Source organism: Pleurodeles waltl, chromosome 6 (assembly GCF_031143425.1).
Source record: "Pleurodeles waltl isolate 20211129_DDA chromosome 6, aPleWal1.hap1.20221129, whole genome shotgun sequence".
NCBI classification, from domain to species: domain Eukaryota; kingdom Metazoa; phylum Chordata; class Amphibia; order Caudata; family Salamandridae; genus Pleurodeles; species Pleurodeles waltl.
The window spans coordinates 315,187,232-315,206,095 of NC_090445.1; positions in this window are offsets into that span (position 1 = coordinate 315,187,232).

Genomic DNA, 18,864 nt, shown 5'->3' on the forward strand with positions numbered 1-18,864 from the left:
GGATGCTGCAAGCACACAATTTCCCTCCTCATCTGAACTTTCACTCTCCCATGCATTGTTTATTCCATTCTCACTGTGTAATGGGAACTGTTGTACTGTGCCATTTGTATTCATCACCTGACCCGAGACATGTGGAGGAACCATCACTTGCTGCTGACTCATTGGTGCCAAAGGTATTTGCATTTGCTGATTAGGTACCATGGGAAACTGCTGTTGCATTGGCTGCATTTGCGTCATCTGCATACGGGGCATCTGCATCTGCTGCGGCTGCATGGGCTGTAATCCTTGCAGCTGATTTATGGTCTGGAAATTTGGGTTTGGACCTCTCATTTTCGGTCCCCTCATTGTCTGGAATGCATTGACATCATTGTTTTGCTGACCAACACCTGCACCTTCCTGCATCACCATCGGGCACTCGCGTTTCCAATGCCCGACGATTCCGCACACGTGACACGGCATCACCCTTTTCATTGCCTGCACACCATTCGGAATCGCAACAGTGTTCAAATCCGGACCATTACTCCCAAAGCCTCCTCTGCCTCTGCCTCTCGCCTGTGGCTGAAACACCATGTTTCCCTGCGGCTGCGGCTGCGGCATCTGCTGTTGGAACCCTTGCAACCCTTGCAAACCTGTCTGAGCTGCTTTAAGTTGCATCACCATCACTTTCTCTTTCAACCTTTTCTGTTTCACTTCAATTTCGTCGCTACAGTATTTCGCATAATTCAACACCTCATCAATCGGTTTTGACTGCCAACAAATCAAATGCGTCTTTATCATCTGACTTATCTCTGGTCTCAGCCCTTCCACAAATCTAAACACAAAATGGAGCATGTCCTTCGCCTCTATTGTTTCCGTGCCACTTTAGTTCTTGAACGCCTTCAACAACCTCTCATAGTAACCATGAATCGACTCTTTAGCCTCTTGGGCAGTCCGATCAATCTTCTGCCAATCCACATTTTTCGCGGCAACCTTCGTCTTCAAGTGCTCAATCACCTTATAGTACAAGCTCATTACCATAGGTGATGGTGCACCCGTATCCCTGTCTCTCTCTGGTTCACTTGTCGGCCAACCTACAGCCCTTTTGCAGTCTTCCCACAAATCTGCCGGAACCACAATCTCAAAGAGGGTGTTCAGGTCTTCCCAAAGACATTTTGCAAGCTTCACAAACCTATCAGTCTGTTGATACCATTCAATCGGTTTCTCTCTCAGTTTGGGAAAATCATCCGTAAAAGACTGAATGTCGCTCCTGTGCCACGGTACATGTATTAATTTTCCCCCTGCTGTCTCCCTCATTGGTAACATAGTTATTGCATCACTACTCTGTGGTCTTTTCTCCTTGTGCTCTGGGACACTGTCTTTCTTCTTTTCCTTTTTCCTTGCCCATCTGCTCTCCCATTTGTCTAAGCACCTCCACACTTGTGCACTCTGCAGCAATTCTCTAAGGTGCGTTTTCATGCCTGCTGACCTCATGTGTTCAAAGTCTGTGGTCCCGAAATCCAATCTATAGCTCCTGCTCAAGTGTTTTGTCTTGTCTATCTCAACCCCGTTTTTGTCAGCTATTTCTTGCAACCTTCTATGTACCTTGTTCACTTCTCTCGTAATCCTGGGACATAGATACCTCAGCTCTTCTTCCGAGTAGGACTCTAACCTATTCAAACCCATAGTCCCTTCCACCAATTCTTCTGCTTCCATGTTCAACCTGACCTTATTCAGATAGTCTTCTCCCTTCCCACTGGCTGAGCTTTGTGTGGAATTCAGACTGTTGAACCACTGCGTCAGCTGTTGCGCATTCAACCCCATCAGTGTAGCATTCACATCGACTGCCTTTGATGGTTGCGGCAACTTTTCAGTGTTCGATGATAGCGGTATCATCAGTGGGGGACTCGACCTCACCACTGTTGACTGAGCACATATGGGACTAAACTCCATCAAGGACCCAGATCCAGTCGGCAGAGCCGCTATCGGAGTTGTCTCTGGAGTGTTTTCTATGCACCTCCTTTCCGTCCCACTCTGCACCATTGATCCTTGACCGCTCATACCTGAGTTAGGCTGAATGTACAAAGGTACCGGTGGACCTACAGTAATGGGTAGGGATATCGCATCTGGGTTCTGTCCATTCCCCAGGTTCTGAGGCATGTTCATTCCCACACTATGGGTCATCATTGCCGGCATGCCCGTCTGACTCCCCGTCATCTGAGCATGTGCGGTTCCCCCCTGCATCTGCTTTTGAGACATCAAAAGCTGGGTTGATTCAGCTTGTGCCAATGTTGGGTTGCGACCATTCTGTACTCCCATTACGGTTGGATCTAGAATCATTCCCGTACTGTTGTCACTGCTGTAGTACCTTGGGACCTGCGGCTGATAATTTTCTGCTGTTTTCAACATAGGCACATCTGGATATATTCTCCTAACCTGCGGTATCTGCGGGGTAAACAGTAAACTCGGGTCCTTAGATCCCGATGGCGTTTCTGAATTCGGAGTTTCATTATTCTGTACCGGTGCCGGAGGGGCAGAACTGGTACTTGGACCTTGTTCACTCTCTGCATAAGGTGGTGGACGGTCGTTCAGCAATTGCATGATGAACTCCTCATCCTCTGACTCGTCTTCTCTCCTTAACTTTTTCTCGTCCTCTCTATCTTTGGAACACCTCCTGTTTGTCTTACAGGTAGCTTTCTTGCCTGTCGCCTCTTCTTCCTTAGCAATTGCGGGAAACAATTTTATCCCCTGCAATATATCTGACCTCCACACCTTCTGTGCATTATCCCACCTAGCGTCCGCTAGTGTCTTTTCTACCTTTCTTATCCTGGTCTCGAACTTCTTTTGCTGTTGCTGTCTAGCCATTAGTTCCCAAATCGCTAGAGCCTCAAACTGTGCTGGCCTTGGAGGTACCTTCATGTCGTACATCGCAAATCTCAAATTCTCTAGGATCCTTATATTGAATGTCCCATGGATCGGGAACGCTACGCTCCCATGTCTCTCTGTCAGCTTGTGCCATTGCTTTAGCCAAAGGCACGGAGCTACCCCCCTTTCCTCCATTACAATGTAAGCTGGTGTACCTTCGGGTGGCGTCTCCTCTCCTACGCTCGCTTTAATGTAAGACTCCCCCTTCATCGCACTCTTTAATGCTTTAAAAAATTTCATTTTCTCGTCTTTTATTTCACCAAGTTTGTAATCAATAAGTGACTTTAATTCCCGGAATACTCTTCGCTTGCCTTTCCCCTTCCGATCGAGCCCCACGGACTGCGTCCAATCCGTGCGCGGCCCTTCTCTGCAACCAACCTATCCCAGCGCGGCTCCTAGTGACGTCACACTCACACACACTGCGGCTGACAAAGCCTCGCGGCTTGTCCTCCTTCACTCAGCTCCTCTCGTAACAACTTCTGGCATGTATCGCGAGCAACCAAATAATAAAACAGATCTGTCGGTTTACTACAGGAAGGGTAACACAATCGCTTCAGGACCTTAGGGATTTTTCACTAGCCTCAGCAGTTATTCCATCTTTCTCGGTCCCCACTTTCGCAAGCAAATCCTGACCCGCAGACTCTGCTCTCAACTTGTCAATGATCTATTCTAGTGCACTTAGAATTTGTCAAAGCCCAAAGTCGAAGTTTTCTTTCACTCCCTTAACACACGTACCGACTCGTTGACCACGCCCGGTCAACCTATTAAACCGACCAGACCACAACATAAAACAAGTGTCTCATACACTTTTCAACATACTCCGGAGTCTCTTGACCTCGCAGGGCCCGTCTCAACATCAACAACCACGTGGACATTTTCCTGCACAAAGCGCCACATGCACATGAAGTTCGACGACTTCCCTACTCTCACACTCGGAGTCGCACCTCCGCTATTCTCTAAAATCCTCGCAACCTTTTCAAACAATCTGCGGCAATAAGCTGTGCAAGCGCAAAACCCTGACTTCACTCATACCGTCACTAGTACCGCCAACGCAGATTTCACATCTCCATTCTCTCCATTCGCAAGCTCCGAGATCCCGGGAAAGTCGCAGGGGACTTAGGGCATCATCATTCTCTCAATCTGTTTTACCCAAGAAAAATCTAATTCAACACCATATACCTCTCGAGTGGGGTCTCAAAGAGCGCAACCGTTACCTCTCGAGCGGGGTCCCAAAGGGCGCAACCGTTACCTCTCGAGTGGGGTCCCAAAGGGTGAAACCGTTACCTCTCGAGTGGGGTCCCAAAGGGCGAAACCGTTACCTCTCGAGTGGGGTCCCAAAGGGCGAAACCGTTACCTCTCGAGTGGGGTCCCAAAGGGCGAAACCGTCCTCTGCTACCATCTACTGATAGAGCGTTCTGTCCTAATAAATTACCTGTATCTGGACGCTCTTGGGTCGATGAATCTTTTGACCAAGTGGGGCTCTCTTCTCCCGAGAGTAATCAATTTAATCAAATCAATAGTCAATAACGAACATAAGCAATGCCCTGATCAACATAACACTTCACAATTAATCCAGAAAACATTTCGGCGAACCATGACCTTTCGGCCATGAATAACCACACCAGTTTATTCAAAATTAATGAATTTATTTCCCTATATTAACAAAGCTAGCACGATATAAATGTGTCTCAACACCAAATGATATATGTAAATGAACATTAATAGCTGTCCATAACGGCGAAAAGATGCAATCTATGCAGCATTTGAATAACAATGCATTCGATGATAGCAACGCAAACCACTAAAATGATAATCTGTAATAGGCTAATTGCATACATTAGTCAGCATAACAAGGTCTCAAATTGCATCGTGCAACAAATGAATCCTCATCTAACATCAAATTAGCATCTGCATGTGGGACTTCATGCAAAAAAAACAATTTAGCAACATTAATTTGGAAAAACTCCTAACTAGGGCTCATATCAAAAATCAGCAGTTGGTTACCTAAAAAGAAAACACAATGCAATTGTACATTTTATCCTTTCATATTTACCAAATTCAATCAGCATTCAAAGAAGTCTTCGTCTCACAGGTACCGGTTGATCAGCATGGGACTGGGGTAAAGGGGCAGGGTGGATGGGGCAATTGCCTCACAGCGGCAAGATAAAAGGACAAAACTACTACTTTATGCAAAGGGACGAATCAAAGTTAAAGTCTCTAGGGTGAGAATTTCTTAAAGTCTCTTTCTCTCGATTAGAGAAAGCATCAAAGTCTCATTCAAAATGGCGTCGAACATCAATTGGCATCGTAGAAGATGGCAAAATGACGAGGTCGGCAAGATGGGCCATAATGTCTGCAATGTCTGCAATGTCTAATGTCCTCAATGGGTGCAATGGGTAATGGCTGCTTTCTTCTTGTGCACCAGGTTTAAATAATCAACAGTTCAAATCCAGTAGGGTCTTCCATTGGAGGGTTCATAGGTTGGCTTCAAATTGTCCAATCAAAAACAACAATTTACAAGCTTCTACCTAGGCCTACATTATCCTTGGAGTCGGGAACGTAAGTTGCAACATATTTTACCAATTAATTCACTTTCAGAGCTTCCATTGTCTGCACCTGCAGATTGACCTTGGAGCAAAGAAGAAGATGCCAGGCTGGCACGAAACCTTAAAGATAAGCATGTGAACCGATCTCACTGGAAAAGTACAGCTTCAAGCAAGAATACACGTTTTATTAGCACATTAGAAAAATACGAGCATCTAAACCGTGAGACAAGGCAACTAGGCCGAAGCCTCCACTAAAGTTATGCTAAGTTAAAACATTTCAAACAAGCAAATCATGGCACACGTTTACGGTTATGTCAGATTAGTACAATTCTAATACATCGCGTTATATAAAGCACGCTTATAAATGTTGGCGAACTACTCTGAGGGCACATTTGTCCCCGTACAATCTTTATTAGTTCGGTTAAAGTCACACTTGATTATTGCAGCACTACGTTTTATGCGCTAATAAATGTAAAACCTTTGTTTCTGCGTCATCAGCACCACCGCACATCTGCCTCAGTATACCCTAGCCCCGATAGTGCTTTGTGAAGAAAAACGAGTACTAGAGTAGAATGGAAACAGCGTGACTTGGTAACCTACTTAATCCTGGCGGTACAGAGCAGCACCCAGGGCCTGTTCTATAGTGCTGCTAAGGCAGCATGTATGCTGTAAGGGTAGGTAGTGTGTAGTCCAATAGAAGAATACCGCAATCAAATAACTAAAGTACCGCCTTTTTTCCCTCCAAAGATTATTTAAAAGGAGCGAGGACTGCATCTTTGCCTCAGGCCTTCTGTAGCTACACCCCATATTCTGAGCAAGGTAGCTGTGCATTACGGCTATTAGCGAGTGGGGGCGGAGCTCACACAATCCCCATGACACTTCCTGGAAAAGCCTGTAAACTGCCCTCTGTATGAGAGACCGCCATGGCTGAACGGGGAACAGGGCCCAGCTGCATGGATACAAATCGAAACCAAACAGTGTTATCCTTTCAAGCGAAACTGGAGATGGGGGGACGAGTTGGGAACTGATCACTCACGGAAACTACCGGACGTAATACAGTGACATCATTTTAGAAGCTGCTGTCTGACCACGCAGCGTCTCGACAGAGATGCAGTTATAATCTGTGTGCAGGGGGCACTAGTAATACTGTCCTACTTAGATAGGCCACATGCAGTTTTCAATCGATGTACGTTGTGTAGTGTTCTTCATTTGGCTATACTCGTCAGTAAAACCATTTTTCATAAAACAGTAATCTGCGTCGATTTTGCCTTAAAAAATATATATGTCTGGGCCATTGGCGGTTCCCTTAATTTTAGGTGGGAGACATTATGAGTTAATTGGTGGTTGTGCCAGTGGGTGTAGATAAATCGCGCTGTTTATTGTTGTGTGTTTGGATAGAGATTGATATGTAGATAATTTGGTTTGCTATATGTCTGGTGGCCATGTCCGAGTTAAAACAATGCATTGTGTTTGTGTCTACAAGGTGTTAATAGATTACAATGTGCATGACCTGACAGCTGCATCCCTAGATGGAGATGAATGATCTTTTGGTTTTTACTTTAATTATGGTGGGATGTTCCTCCTCCGTGCTAACCTTGGATTCATTTGTTTATAATACTGTACTATTATATATCCGTTTGTGATGCTCTTGTGGTGTGGGTAGTCCGTTGTGTATGAGCTGGTAGTTGTATTCTTTTTGTGTGTGTGGCCTTTTCTGAAGGATTGATTCTATTGCATGTGGTCAGCTGTTTTTATGAAGTTTGACATGGAGACCATTTCGCGTACTTTGGTACCTCTGGTAATGGATTCCATTATAAATAGTCTGGTGTGTATGACCATTGGTATGGGTGGATTCTATTTTGTATGGCCTGCTGATTTCAGTCCAAAACTAGAGTTGTGTATGAGCTTTAGTTGTGAGATGTGTATGATCTGGTGGTTGTAAGATTTAGCTGGTATTTAAATTTTAGGCAGACCACTGGAAGAGATGAATTTCATTGTGTATGGTCGTATGTGTGTGATATAAAGTAGAAGTTAGTTAATTTATGATTGCTTTACCTTTGGGTGGTAATGTTTTCCAATGTGTGAAAAGCTGGACCCGGATTGTATTAGGTCTAATGACTGCTGGCTGGGAATTAGTTTGGTGCAGACGGATGTTCTGTATCTTTATAAATGTTATAATCATCTCCTAGTTTCCGCACCCCTCTCCCATGCCCGTGTTTTTTTCACGCAGTCAGAACGCACTTCTGCGCCCCTTACCAGATTTTGCAGTTGGTGTTTTGGAAGTTAACGACGAAGAAAGGGTGCACAGGCAGAATGTATGTAATTCTCTGCCTCCTACCTATTCCATAGCACATATAGATAGACCACCAAGTGTATCACATCACTCTTTGATATTCCAGATTGTGAAAGTATGGCTTTTTCTTTATATCTGTCGCCCACTTTTACTTTCTCTCTGGAATTCTTCTCTATCGGCCTCCGGGCCCCAGTGCGAGATTCCTAGAAGTTTTACCCGATGTTGCAGCTAGTCTTATCTGTAAATCCCCCAACTCAACCATTCTCAGTGATTTTAATATTCACTTTGATAAGGCAGACTGTCCTTCGACTAGCCTCTCTCACTGCACTTGATCTAACTCAACATGTAATTGGACCTACCCACCTTAAGGGCCATACTTTGGAACTTATATTTAGTAATATCTCTGACCTTACCACTCTATCCCCTCTGCCTTTAGTTTGGACAGATCATTCTGTTTAATCATTTTCCTTTCCTTATAATGCCCCGCAGGATCTATTTGGTCGAAGTTGATCCCTAGAGAATGGCAATCCATTAGACTCTACCACCAGAATATTAAAGCAGCTCAGTCTTCCTATTATGGTGCTAAAATAGAAAACTCCTCCTGTTCACAAAAAGAAATCTTTCAGATTTTTAAAGAACTCACCATAACCCCCATGCCTGCTCCTTCTACAGAGGCAACCGACTGGCATCTCATTTTCAGGATAAAATCATTAAGATATATTCTGGGTTTCCTTCCTTTTCCCCTGAGGAGCCCCCTAATGATCAGGCTACATATTCCTTTCCTTCAGGGATTCCATTGACTGCTTTTCTACCCCTTACAGATGTTTTAACAGCCAATTTGCTTCTCAAAATTCAAACTGGTTCTCCCCTAGACCCTGCTCCTCCATCCATTCTTTTGTAGGCTTCAGATATCATTGTCCCTCCACTCACAAAAATACTAAACCTTTCTCTATCTTTAGCTTCTCTCCCTCAATCCTTTAAGCACGCCATTAATAAGCCCCTTTTAAAAAAGCCCAAGTTGGACCCCTCTTCGTTGGAAAACTATAGACCAATTGCCCTTCTCCCCATCTCAGCTAAGATCTTGGAGAAACATGTGAATCATCAATTAGCCAGTTATCTTGAGAGCCACGATCTCCTACATCCTACCCAAATGGGTTTCAGAGCTCTACACAGCACTGAGTCTGCCCTCCTTACTGGGACCGAGTCTGCCCGTCAACTTCTGGATCAAGGGGGCCATACGGCCATTATTTTACTTGATCTCAGAGCAGCATTCAACACTGTGGATCATAGCCTTCTCTGCTGCAGACTTTCTGAGATGGGGATAGGAGGCGCGGCTTTGTCCTGACTCTCCTCCTTTCTTATAGGAAGATCCTTCCAAGTTTTGGATCGTGCCTTCCTCTCTGATACTTTTCCGCTGACATGTGGAGTCCCTCAGGGCTCCTCCCTGAGTCCGACTCTTTTTAATATTTATCTATCACCGTTGGCTAAAATGATTGCCCCTCATAATTTTTCCATGGTCACTTATGCCGATGATACCCAGCTAGTGGTATCCCTCTCCAGTACTGGAGATTCGTCCTCTGCTAATCTCTCTTGCTGTATGAAGGATATTGGTGATTGGATGGCCCAATCCAAACTCAAATTCAATGACGGAAAATCAGAGGTAATGATTGTAGGTAATGCCCCCCCTGCTCTTCCTCTATCTTTGTATTCAGAGGGTTTTAATAAACTCCCTCCTCCCAAGGCATATGTTAAAAGCCTTGGTTTTTGGCTTGACCCTCGTCTAACTATGGAATTTCAAGCCAATAAAGTCTCTTCCATATGTTTCGGTCTCATAAGAGTTCTTAGGAAGATCCTTAACCTTTGACCTTTTACGGCTAGAAGAATCCTCATCCAAGCCCTGATTCTTTCCTGCCTTGACTATGGGAATTCTTTGTTTCTTAGCTCCCCTGTCTACTTAATAAAGAAGCTGCAAATAGTGCAGAATTCAGCAGCCAGGCTCCTTACTAATTCGCCTGGACACCATTCTGCGAAATCGGCCTTTGCGACACTTCACTGGCTTCCCATCAAGCAGCGTATTCATTTTAAGGCTCTGTGCATTATCCACAGGGCTTTACACGATAAAGGTCCGCTTTTCTTCAGGAAACTGATCCTTTTATACGCTCCTACTAGAAGTCTGAGATCATCCTCCTCCCGGAATGTCTATATATCTCAGTTCAAGAGAGCCTGGGGAGGCAACTCTTTTTCCATTAAGGCTGTCCGCCTTTGGAATGCGCTCCCCTCCGAGCTTCGCCATTAGCCCTCTGAGCGGCTTTTCAGGAAGAAGCTAAAAACTATTATTTTCTGCAGTTAACTTTTTCTGATTCTCTTTTTGTCTCCAGGAATTGTCTATACCACTAGCTCTGGGATGCCCTAGGGTAGCTACGCGCTTTACAAATGCATAAAACTAAACTAAACTATGTGTGGGAATTACTCTACATTAATGCAGTTCATTGTCATTTACCTTGATCTCGTGTGGCAGTGACAGGCGGGTGCTACATCTACAGTCTGTGATAAGCTGTGAAGTCCACAACAAGCTTAAAATGTAAACAGTCGGGTTATTTTTTGTGGCTCCCCAAAAAGTGTTTCATGATGTTGCCAGATGTGGATCTCAAGTATAGTCGTTGATGTTCTATGCGGGCTGCGCTTGCTTTGATAATATGGGATTCTAGACCAATTAAAATTTGAAACACAATGGCCGCTTGTGTTAGGCCAGTCGACTGCCCACGCCCACCCCATGTCCATTGATGGCGTTTCCACTGGGAGAGGAGATGCTGTCTTCCTCTCCTCGTCAGATGTAATCATAGGAGGGGCGGGGGTTTCTGTGAATATGGGGTAGATACTAACTTGCCTTTTGATAAAAACAGTGCTTTTGTGTTATTGGTCTATCATGGGCTGATTTGTGGACTTAATAGTCAAATCATACTTCCTTGGCTAGTTATTCATACCGTGTAAACTAAGAACCTTTGAAGCTGTGATTATTTTATTTTTTTCTCCCACCTGTCAGGTGCGCACTCCCGCCTCAAGATTAAAGGGGCTGTGGCATGCGGACATTCCTCAGCCCTTTGCTTCACAGGACTTTGCTTCACAGGAGACTCTGCGGGGCTCGCCAGGACCAATTACCACCTTCAGGAGAGATGAGGGGTTGTCATGCACAACGGTTCTTCTTAATTAAAGGCCACATCGCTTCTCTAATCTCAAGAAAAATATAACCCTAGCAGATTCATACGAAGAACCCAAGAACAGAGTAAAACAAAAATTGTGCACCTGGTTAACCTCCTATTCCATTCTATTAAACCAAATGTAAAAAATCCCTTTTATTTATCTTTAAGTGTTGTTACAGCGCTCTAGACTGCGTAAGTGTGATAGGGCGCTTTAAAACCAAGGGGAAACACTTGTTCCAAAACCTTTTAGAACCACAACCTACTTTTTAGAACAACAGGCTTTCACTACTTTATCTGTTTATTTTCCACGCAGCACAATCGCGCTGCATTTTACATAGCGCGATTCTTTTTGCTTTACAGCGCTAATAGCTCTAACTAGAACAAATGCGAGACCTGTTGCATTGAAAATGCTTGTCTTAAGTGGTATCAGTTTTTCATAAACCAATCTATTACTCTTCCTACCTTTTTCTTAACCCTACAACTCCAGTAGAGAGAACTTTACATTCTCTTAATGTTAACAGGATGCTGAGTGTCAAAAAGTATAAGGAAATTGACCCATCTTTTCATATACTATGGATATTTAAGACAGGGATTTGTTACCTCAAAACAATGTATAGCAAAATGGATAGTCTCATGTATCTCTCTGTGCTACCAACTTGCAAAGAAACCTTTACTAGGCAAACCTAAAGCTCATTCTAAAAGGGGAAAGGCAGCAACCACAGCTGGGACCTGGCAGGTTCCAATCTTAAACATTTGTAAAGCAGCTGCTTGGAGATCTTTATATACCTTTACAAAACACTAATGTTAGACACTGATACTCAGGCTGAGACTAAATTTGGACAAGAAACATTGAGAAATCTGTTCAAATAGTTAGCCGTCATGGGCCTTACCTTCTAACTCATTATAGTGCCACTTAATGAATGCGCATTATGGATTCACAGCACGGAGGTACCTGACAGCCTTGTTGTGGGTTTTGTTTTCTCTTAGCTTGCTATGTTATTCAAGGTTTATGACTATAAATGAAGATTCTATGATTCAGAAGGAAAAGTTACATATTTGTAGTTATAGTTCTGCACTGTAGGAATATTGATTGAAGTCATAAACACCACCACTCTCCCTGGCTGTCGGAATATATTTGTATCATGTGCATTGCCTAAAAAAGAACTGACACTCTCAGGCAAACTGCCACTGCAGAGCATTGTGGGATGGGGTTCCTCTGGTGTTCTTAAAGGTGCAGGTCCCTTTTTTAAGCTTTTAGATGTTAGCCCATCAGGCTGTTTTTACCTTCTCATGCTGGTTATTATTCACAGGCAGCCTTTTTTCTATGACAAAGTGTTGCACGTTCAAAGGATTTATTGGTCTATTTTTTCCAGTTTTTTTCTCCTCCATCATTCGCCAAGAAAATAAATCTCTTGCCGTCTACACTGTGACTATATGGAAAATGACTTTCAGTGATGAACCTTCTTTAATGTATTTTTCCTGGATTCTTTATAGATATATATTGAAGAAGATGTTCCGGAGTCCATGCTTTATTCAAAATTTATGACTTCAATGAAGATTGCTACGATGCAGAACTAAAACTACAGATATGCTACTTTTCCTTATTTTTGACACTTAATCGCTCAAAAACTACTGAACAAGGTTTACACCAAATCACAATAAGCAAGTTCTGCGGGCTAAGATCTAACTTCCAGCATAATTTGGTGTAATTCCGTTAAGCAGTTTTTGCTAAAACCTGTCTTAAAGAAATCTGTGGAAAATGCCTGGAGATTTTTCATTTTGGACCCTCCTTTTTTCTCTGCCCTGACTGATCACCTTGAAACTTTCTGGGAAGGAGCTGAGGTGGATGAACTTTTATTTTTTAAAGTTTCATGAAGATTTGTCAAACGAGGCTAAAGTTATAAGCAAACCAAAAAAACACTCTGCTAACGGAACAGCAGACCTAACTATAACTACCTAGTGGCTATAGCCCCAGTAGTTATAGTTAGGATTCCTAATACTTTTGGTCACTAATAACTTTGCCCCCATTTGACAAATCACCACATAACGATCCAGAACTATAGCTTTTTTCTACATTGGCGGAGGATGGATAGTTTCGCAGTGGTTTGTGCGTGGGTGCAGAGATAAAATGATGAGCCCCAAAAAACATTTTTCCACCAATTAATTTTCTATAGATTTATGTATTTCATGTAGCGCAATAACAGCTGAATGAATTTCCATGAGATTTGGCATGACTGCACATTATGGTATGCAGATTATCCTTTAGGATAGTACAGGTAAGTAGGGTAAGAATTTTTTAAGTTACAAGTCATTTTGGGCTTGATTTGAAGGTTAGAGGATGTTAGAGGATGGAATACTCAGCACAAACTGATGGATATCCCGTCCACCGTATTACCATTCCCCCCAGGACATAATGGGATCGTAATAGGGTGGATGGGATATCCGTCATGTTTGTGATGGAGTATTCACCTTCGCCAACATCTAAATCAGGCCCATTAATTTAGTGATGTTGTTGCAGTACTTTCACTAACTTTTGCTGTATTTTGCCGAAGTACCACGGTACATGTCAATGACAAGTCATCATGTGATTGACTAATGACTGCCTTTACAAAAGTAAAAGGTAGCTGTATGTGTTTTTAGGTACATTTTGTATGTGTTACACCTTTAATATAGGCATTTAGGGGTATGTTTAAGAGCCCCTAGTGCCACCAGAGTGTCACTTTTTGTGATGCTCCGGTGGCGCAATGCCCTACACTGTATTTACAAGGTTGCATTAAGCCACTTTTTGGTGGCTTAACGCCACCTTGTAAACACAACCCCTTCACACGCAGCCCTTTGCATGGAAGGGGCGTGCAATGGGTGTTGCTGTGGGTGTGCCACAGCAACACCCATTGCATTTTGATGCTGCCTCAGATTTACTGATTTTTCGTAAACCTGAGGTAGTCCCAAGTGGTAGCATTAGCAAGGAGCAAGGAGAAGGAACACTTTTATTCCTCCCTGTGTTTTTGCTTTTTCTATTTGTGCTGCATTCTGCAGCACTCATAGGAAGAGCAAAATCCCAGAAATTATTGTTTATGTGCAGGAAGGTGTGCTTTCCTGCACCTAATCTATCATTTCAAAATGACGCTTTGGCACTTCTGTGTGTGCCGCATTCAGAACAGTCAACAGAGTGAATGCTGGAGCTAACAATCTGTGCACAAAGGAGGAAATTAAGAAGAGGTGGAATGACCTGGAGGCCCAGAGGACTGGCGGTGGTTCTCCCAGCCCCCCATTACAACACTTTCCCTGGGAGGAGAAGGTCCTGCAGATCCCACATCCTGAAGGCTTGAAAGGAATCCCTGGTGAAGTGGTGACCGGTAAGCTACACCAACGCATCTCTCATTAATCACAAATGGAGTCCTTGCCCTTAACTTAGCTGTTTAGAATGTTTCTATACACCTATCAAAATATATATATTGAAACTTCATTTTATAAAATATCCTGTGTTATCCAAATTAGTAGCATCTTCGTTGTTTCTCCCTATTTCACAATGAACAATATGTATTGTCAGATTGAGTGTTGTTCTCCAAGGGACGAGGCAGTCCCTTGCTTTATCTCAATGTAGGTTGATGTCCCTCAGAAACAGGTTCCAAACTCCATCCATATGCATATGAAGGTATAGTGCTTATAAGTGGTATCTTAACCTATTCACATTATACACATGTGTACATATCAAATATGTGTGTTCATTTTTACTGTAATAATTTTTATAGGTATGTGTTACTCACTTTTTCACAAGTATTGGGAATAGTTTTTACAAATGACTTCAATTACCATTATGCCCTGCTTTTGTCTCTGCAAAACAACGACGCAATGTGATGTAGCCCAAACTCCCTTTCTTTCCACATATGCACAAAAGTCAAAGCGTTATGTAGTCGTCAATCACCATTTCATGGTATGCATTAACATTTCATGTGCTGTGTTGATCCAGTATGTTATCATCTCCTTGTCACTAAATTGAATTGATCTATTTGCTTGCATAAATCATAGTTAGTGGATTCAAAAGTTTCCAACCTTGTTCTGTGGCAGGCTGATTTTAAGTAGTATAGATACACAATTTACTTGGCAGTGTTCATATGATGACCAATGCTATTTAATCCAATAAGATGTACCATGGTTGTAGGAAAATAGCATCTTTCTGACATAGTTACCCCCACTTTTTGCCAATGTCAAAGTTTAGACTGTAGCACACTGGGATCCTGCTAATTAGGACCCCAGTGTCTATGTTTTCTCTTCGAAATGTGGCTGCTGGTAAACTTTTACACCCCACAATTGGCATACTGTTGTAACCATGTAAGTCCCTGGTTATATAGTACTTAGGTCCCCTGGGAATTGGTGCACAAGGGGTTTCCTATGGGCTGCAGCATGTATTATGCCACCCATGGAAGCTCATGCAAACTGTGTTTGCAGGTCTGCCATTGCAGCATGCGTGAAATGGTTCATGCACCTTTTCACTACCGATAAAAGGCTTGCCTTATAGTGCCCTCACTGTACTTATACACTGAAAGTCGCTCCTCTGGTAGGCCCCTCAGCCCAAGAGTAGGGTGCATGTTCCTAAGTGTGAGGGTACTCCTGCATGAGAAGGGTACCCCTACAAACCCAGGACTCCAGGAAGGGAAGCCATCTTGAGGTATGTAGTAAGCCACTGGTAACCACGAGTGGTCCAACTACATAACTGCTTCTCCTAGGAATTTTTGGTACCAAACATGTTGGAATCATGCAACTACACAGATTCCACTGTTAGTTGCATGATCCCATGTACTCTGAGAGTTCCTTAGAGGATCCCCCAGTTCTGCCTGTGCAGCCTTACGGGGTCTGGCTGCCAGCCCATGCTGCTGCTGCGGACCTCAGACTCTGTTCTGTCCTACTGCTGATAAGCCTATCTCACGCAGGGGAAGGCAGAGGAAATGATTTCAGTGACCGTCTCTGGGCTGGGGTGGGATGGCCTCCGAGTGCCACCAGCCTGTTTTGAAGGGCACATTTGGTGCCCTCCTTGCATGATCCATTTGGCACCAGTTAAGGAACCTCCCGGTTCCTGCTCTGGCGTAAAACCATATAAAGAACAGGGGAGTGACCACAACCCTGTCTAGCTCCTCCCCTAGGGAAGTGCTCAGAGCTCTGCGAAGTGGCCACTTGATTCTGCCATCTTGAAAATAGGTTGTGCAGAGCACCCTGGGAGCACCAGACTGCTTAGGGCAGGTCAAGGACGATCCTGACCCCAATTGATAGGTGGGTCACTTCAGAGAGTGACCTGTCCCCTTTTAGGGTTACGTAAGGGCTCCGTGGGTCCTCAAATTCATCGAGCAAGACTCTACAAGGAACTCTCTACAAGACATCTTCTGCTCATGGCCTCTGGAACTGCTTCTGGTCTGCTTTTGGAACTGAAACAAGACTGTATCCAGTTGGGAGGGTTCCTACTGCAACATTGTTTCTGCAGCTCCTACAAGATGTCTGCAACATTCATGTCTGTGCATCCTCCAGGGTCACAAGGACTCTGCCTGCATCCAAAAAGCAAGAAGGAATCTCCCTTGGAGTGAAGGAGTCTATCCCCTGCATCCGCAGGCACCTCCAGATGACAACAATCTGCTGGTGTATCCTGCTGTCCCACAGACAACAAAAAGGCTTCTCTGGGTTCAACTTGTCTGCTCACCAACTTGGACCCTTGGTGCAGCCACTGGAATGGAATCCCAGTGCACATTGACTGTTGCTCTTGCCAAGGTTTGTTGACTCTTCCTCCAAGAAGCCTCAGCCTCCATCTCTCTGCACCTCCAAGATCAGCTTCCATGCTGCAGCTCCTGCGACGTGGGACTTCTGTTTTGTTGTGCTGCTGAGGCTTCTCCATGTCTCCCTGTGCCTGCTGCCAGGTGGTCACTTGTGGGAGCTCCTCCAACTCTGACTGGCTTGCCCTGATTTTCTTCCAAGGGTTGAGTAACTAGGACCTTGCTGGTCCCCAAAAACCTACAATCTTCCTTGCACCAGCTATTTGCATTTGCCAAGGCTCGTTGGTGGTCCTGCTGGCCACTGACCCTTCTGCAATACGGCAACCACGGTGGGACAACTTGTGGGTGACTCCAAGGATCTCCTGTATCCCCTGGACTCTGCAGCTGGACTCCTGCATTCACTGTCCTGCAGGAACTTCACCTCCAAGAGGGTGGGAATTGCCTACCTGCACTGCCTGGGCATCTCTGAGTGGACTGGACACTGTCGCCTTCTTCCTTAGGTTCTCCTCTTCCGGAATCCACCTTTGGGTTCTACTAACCTGGTTCACAGGTTCCATCAGCAGCTGGACAGACGAGGCTTCTACTGACTTCAACAAGGGTTTCTGATGCCACCTCACCCCTATGCACCTGGGCTCTCTGGTGTTCTGGGTATCCACTGGTAGGGGCATTCTCTAACCTTCTTAGTGCTAATTGTTTCCTCGGGATCCACTGGGAAGGGTCCTGGATCCATAAAACTCATACTGCGACAGTCCTGTGTTAACCACCCTGCACTCGAGCGCCTGTGGGATTTCTAATAATTATCTCTGATAATTTCCTACTCCCCTGGCCCCTGGGATTCTAACACAATTATCTTGGTTGGGAACCTCCATTCTTATGCCAGTTTCTTATTATATAGTTTCGCCCCCTCATTGGAGCCCATGTATTTCTATGCTTTTGCTGCTTGTTGCTAATTGTATATTTTGTGTGTAGATTTCTCCAAGTGGAGATATACCAATGTTATTATAGCCTTAGTGTTGTACTGAAGAATACTTTATTTGTGTAACACCTGGTGTTGTTCTTTCTGAACAGTTACTGGCTGTCTATTGTGGTATTGCAAGTGTTTTACACTCCTCCTAGATATGCTTTAGGTGCTCACCACAGCTACCCCTAGAGAGCTTTTGCTATCTGGACACCTAACACTATCACTAAGGGTTGCCTGGACTCAGTATAGGGTGCCACACCATAGGTGTACACCATAAACTGAGCCAGTCTCCTACAATGGCTATTCAGTATTTGATCTTTCATAGATTCACATGCTTGAATCATTACTCATCATCGGAGTCCCACGGTACTTTTAGAAAAGCATTGTGCAATAAACCCCATAAGCTATAATGGCAGTAGGCCCCGAGTTCACTAGCCTATCTATGTCATTTTTTTAAAGGACTAAAGTTGAACTATGACCAATCCGGCATCAGCACCCTCTAGAGCACTCCCAAGAGAGGCTCCTTCCCTCAGAGTTTTACCGCACATCGAGTGTGAAGATAGTCTCCCTGAGCTCTGCTCATTTTTAATTCTACTTCAAACAAGGTATTTGATTTTCATCTACATTTACGTTGTTCTTTTTGGCATGGTTATTCCCACTTTTTGCCTGTTGTCAGTGTGCTTTGACTGTTTTCACTGGGATCCTGCTAAACAGGACCCCAGTGATTGTTCTCTCTCCTCTACATCTGGTTGTCTTGGTACTCTTTACACCCCACAATTGGCATACTGGTGTACCCCTGTAAGTCCCTAGTTTATGGTATTTAGGTACCCAGGGCATTGTTACACCAGAGGTCCCCCATGTGCTGCAGCATGTATTAAACTGTGTCTGCAGGCCTGCTATTTGCAGCCTGTGTGAAAAGCTGCATGCACCCTTTCACTGCTGGTCACTACACCAGGTCACTGTAAGTCACCCCTGTGGTAGGCCCTTCCAGCCCAAAGAGCAGGGTGCAGGTCCCCCTGTGTATAGGCAGCCCTGCAACAGCAGAGGTACCCCTATGAACTAGAACTCCAGTTCCAATTCCCTTGAATTCGTAAGTGTGGGAAAGCCATTTTAACTATATACTGGCCATAGGTTACTACCTATGGTCAAGCTACATAATGGTAACTCCGAATCTAGGCATGTTTGGTATGAAACATCTTGGAAT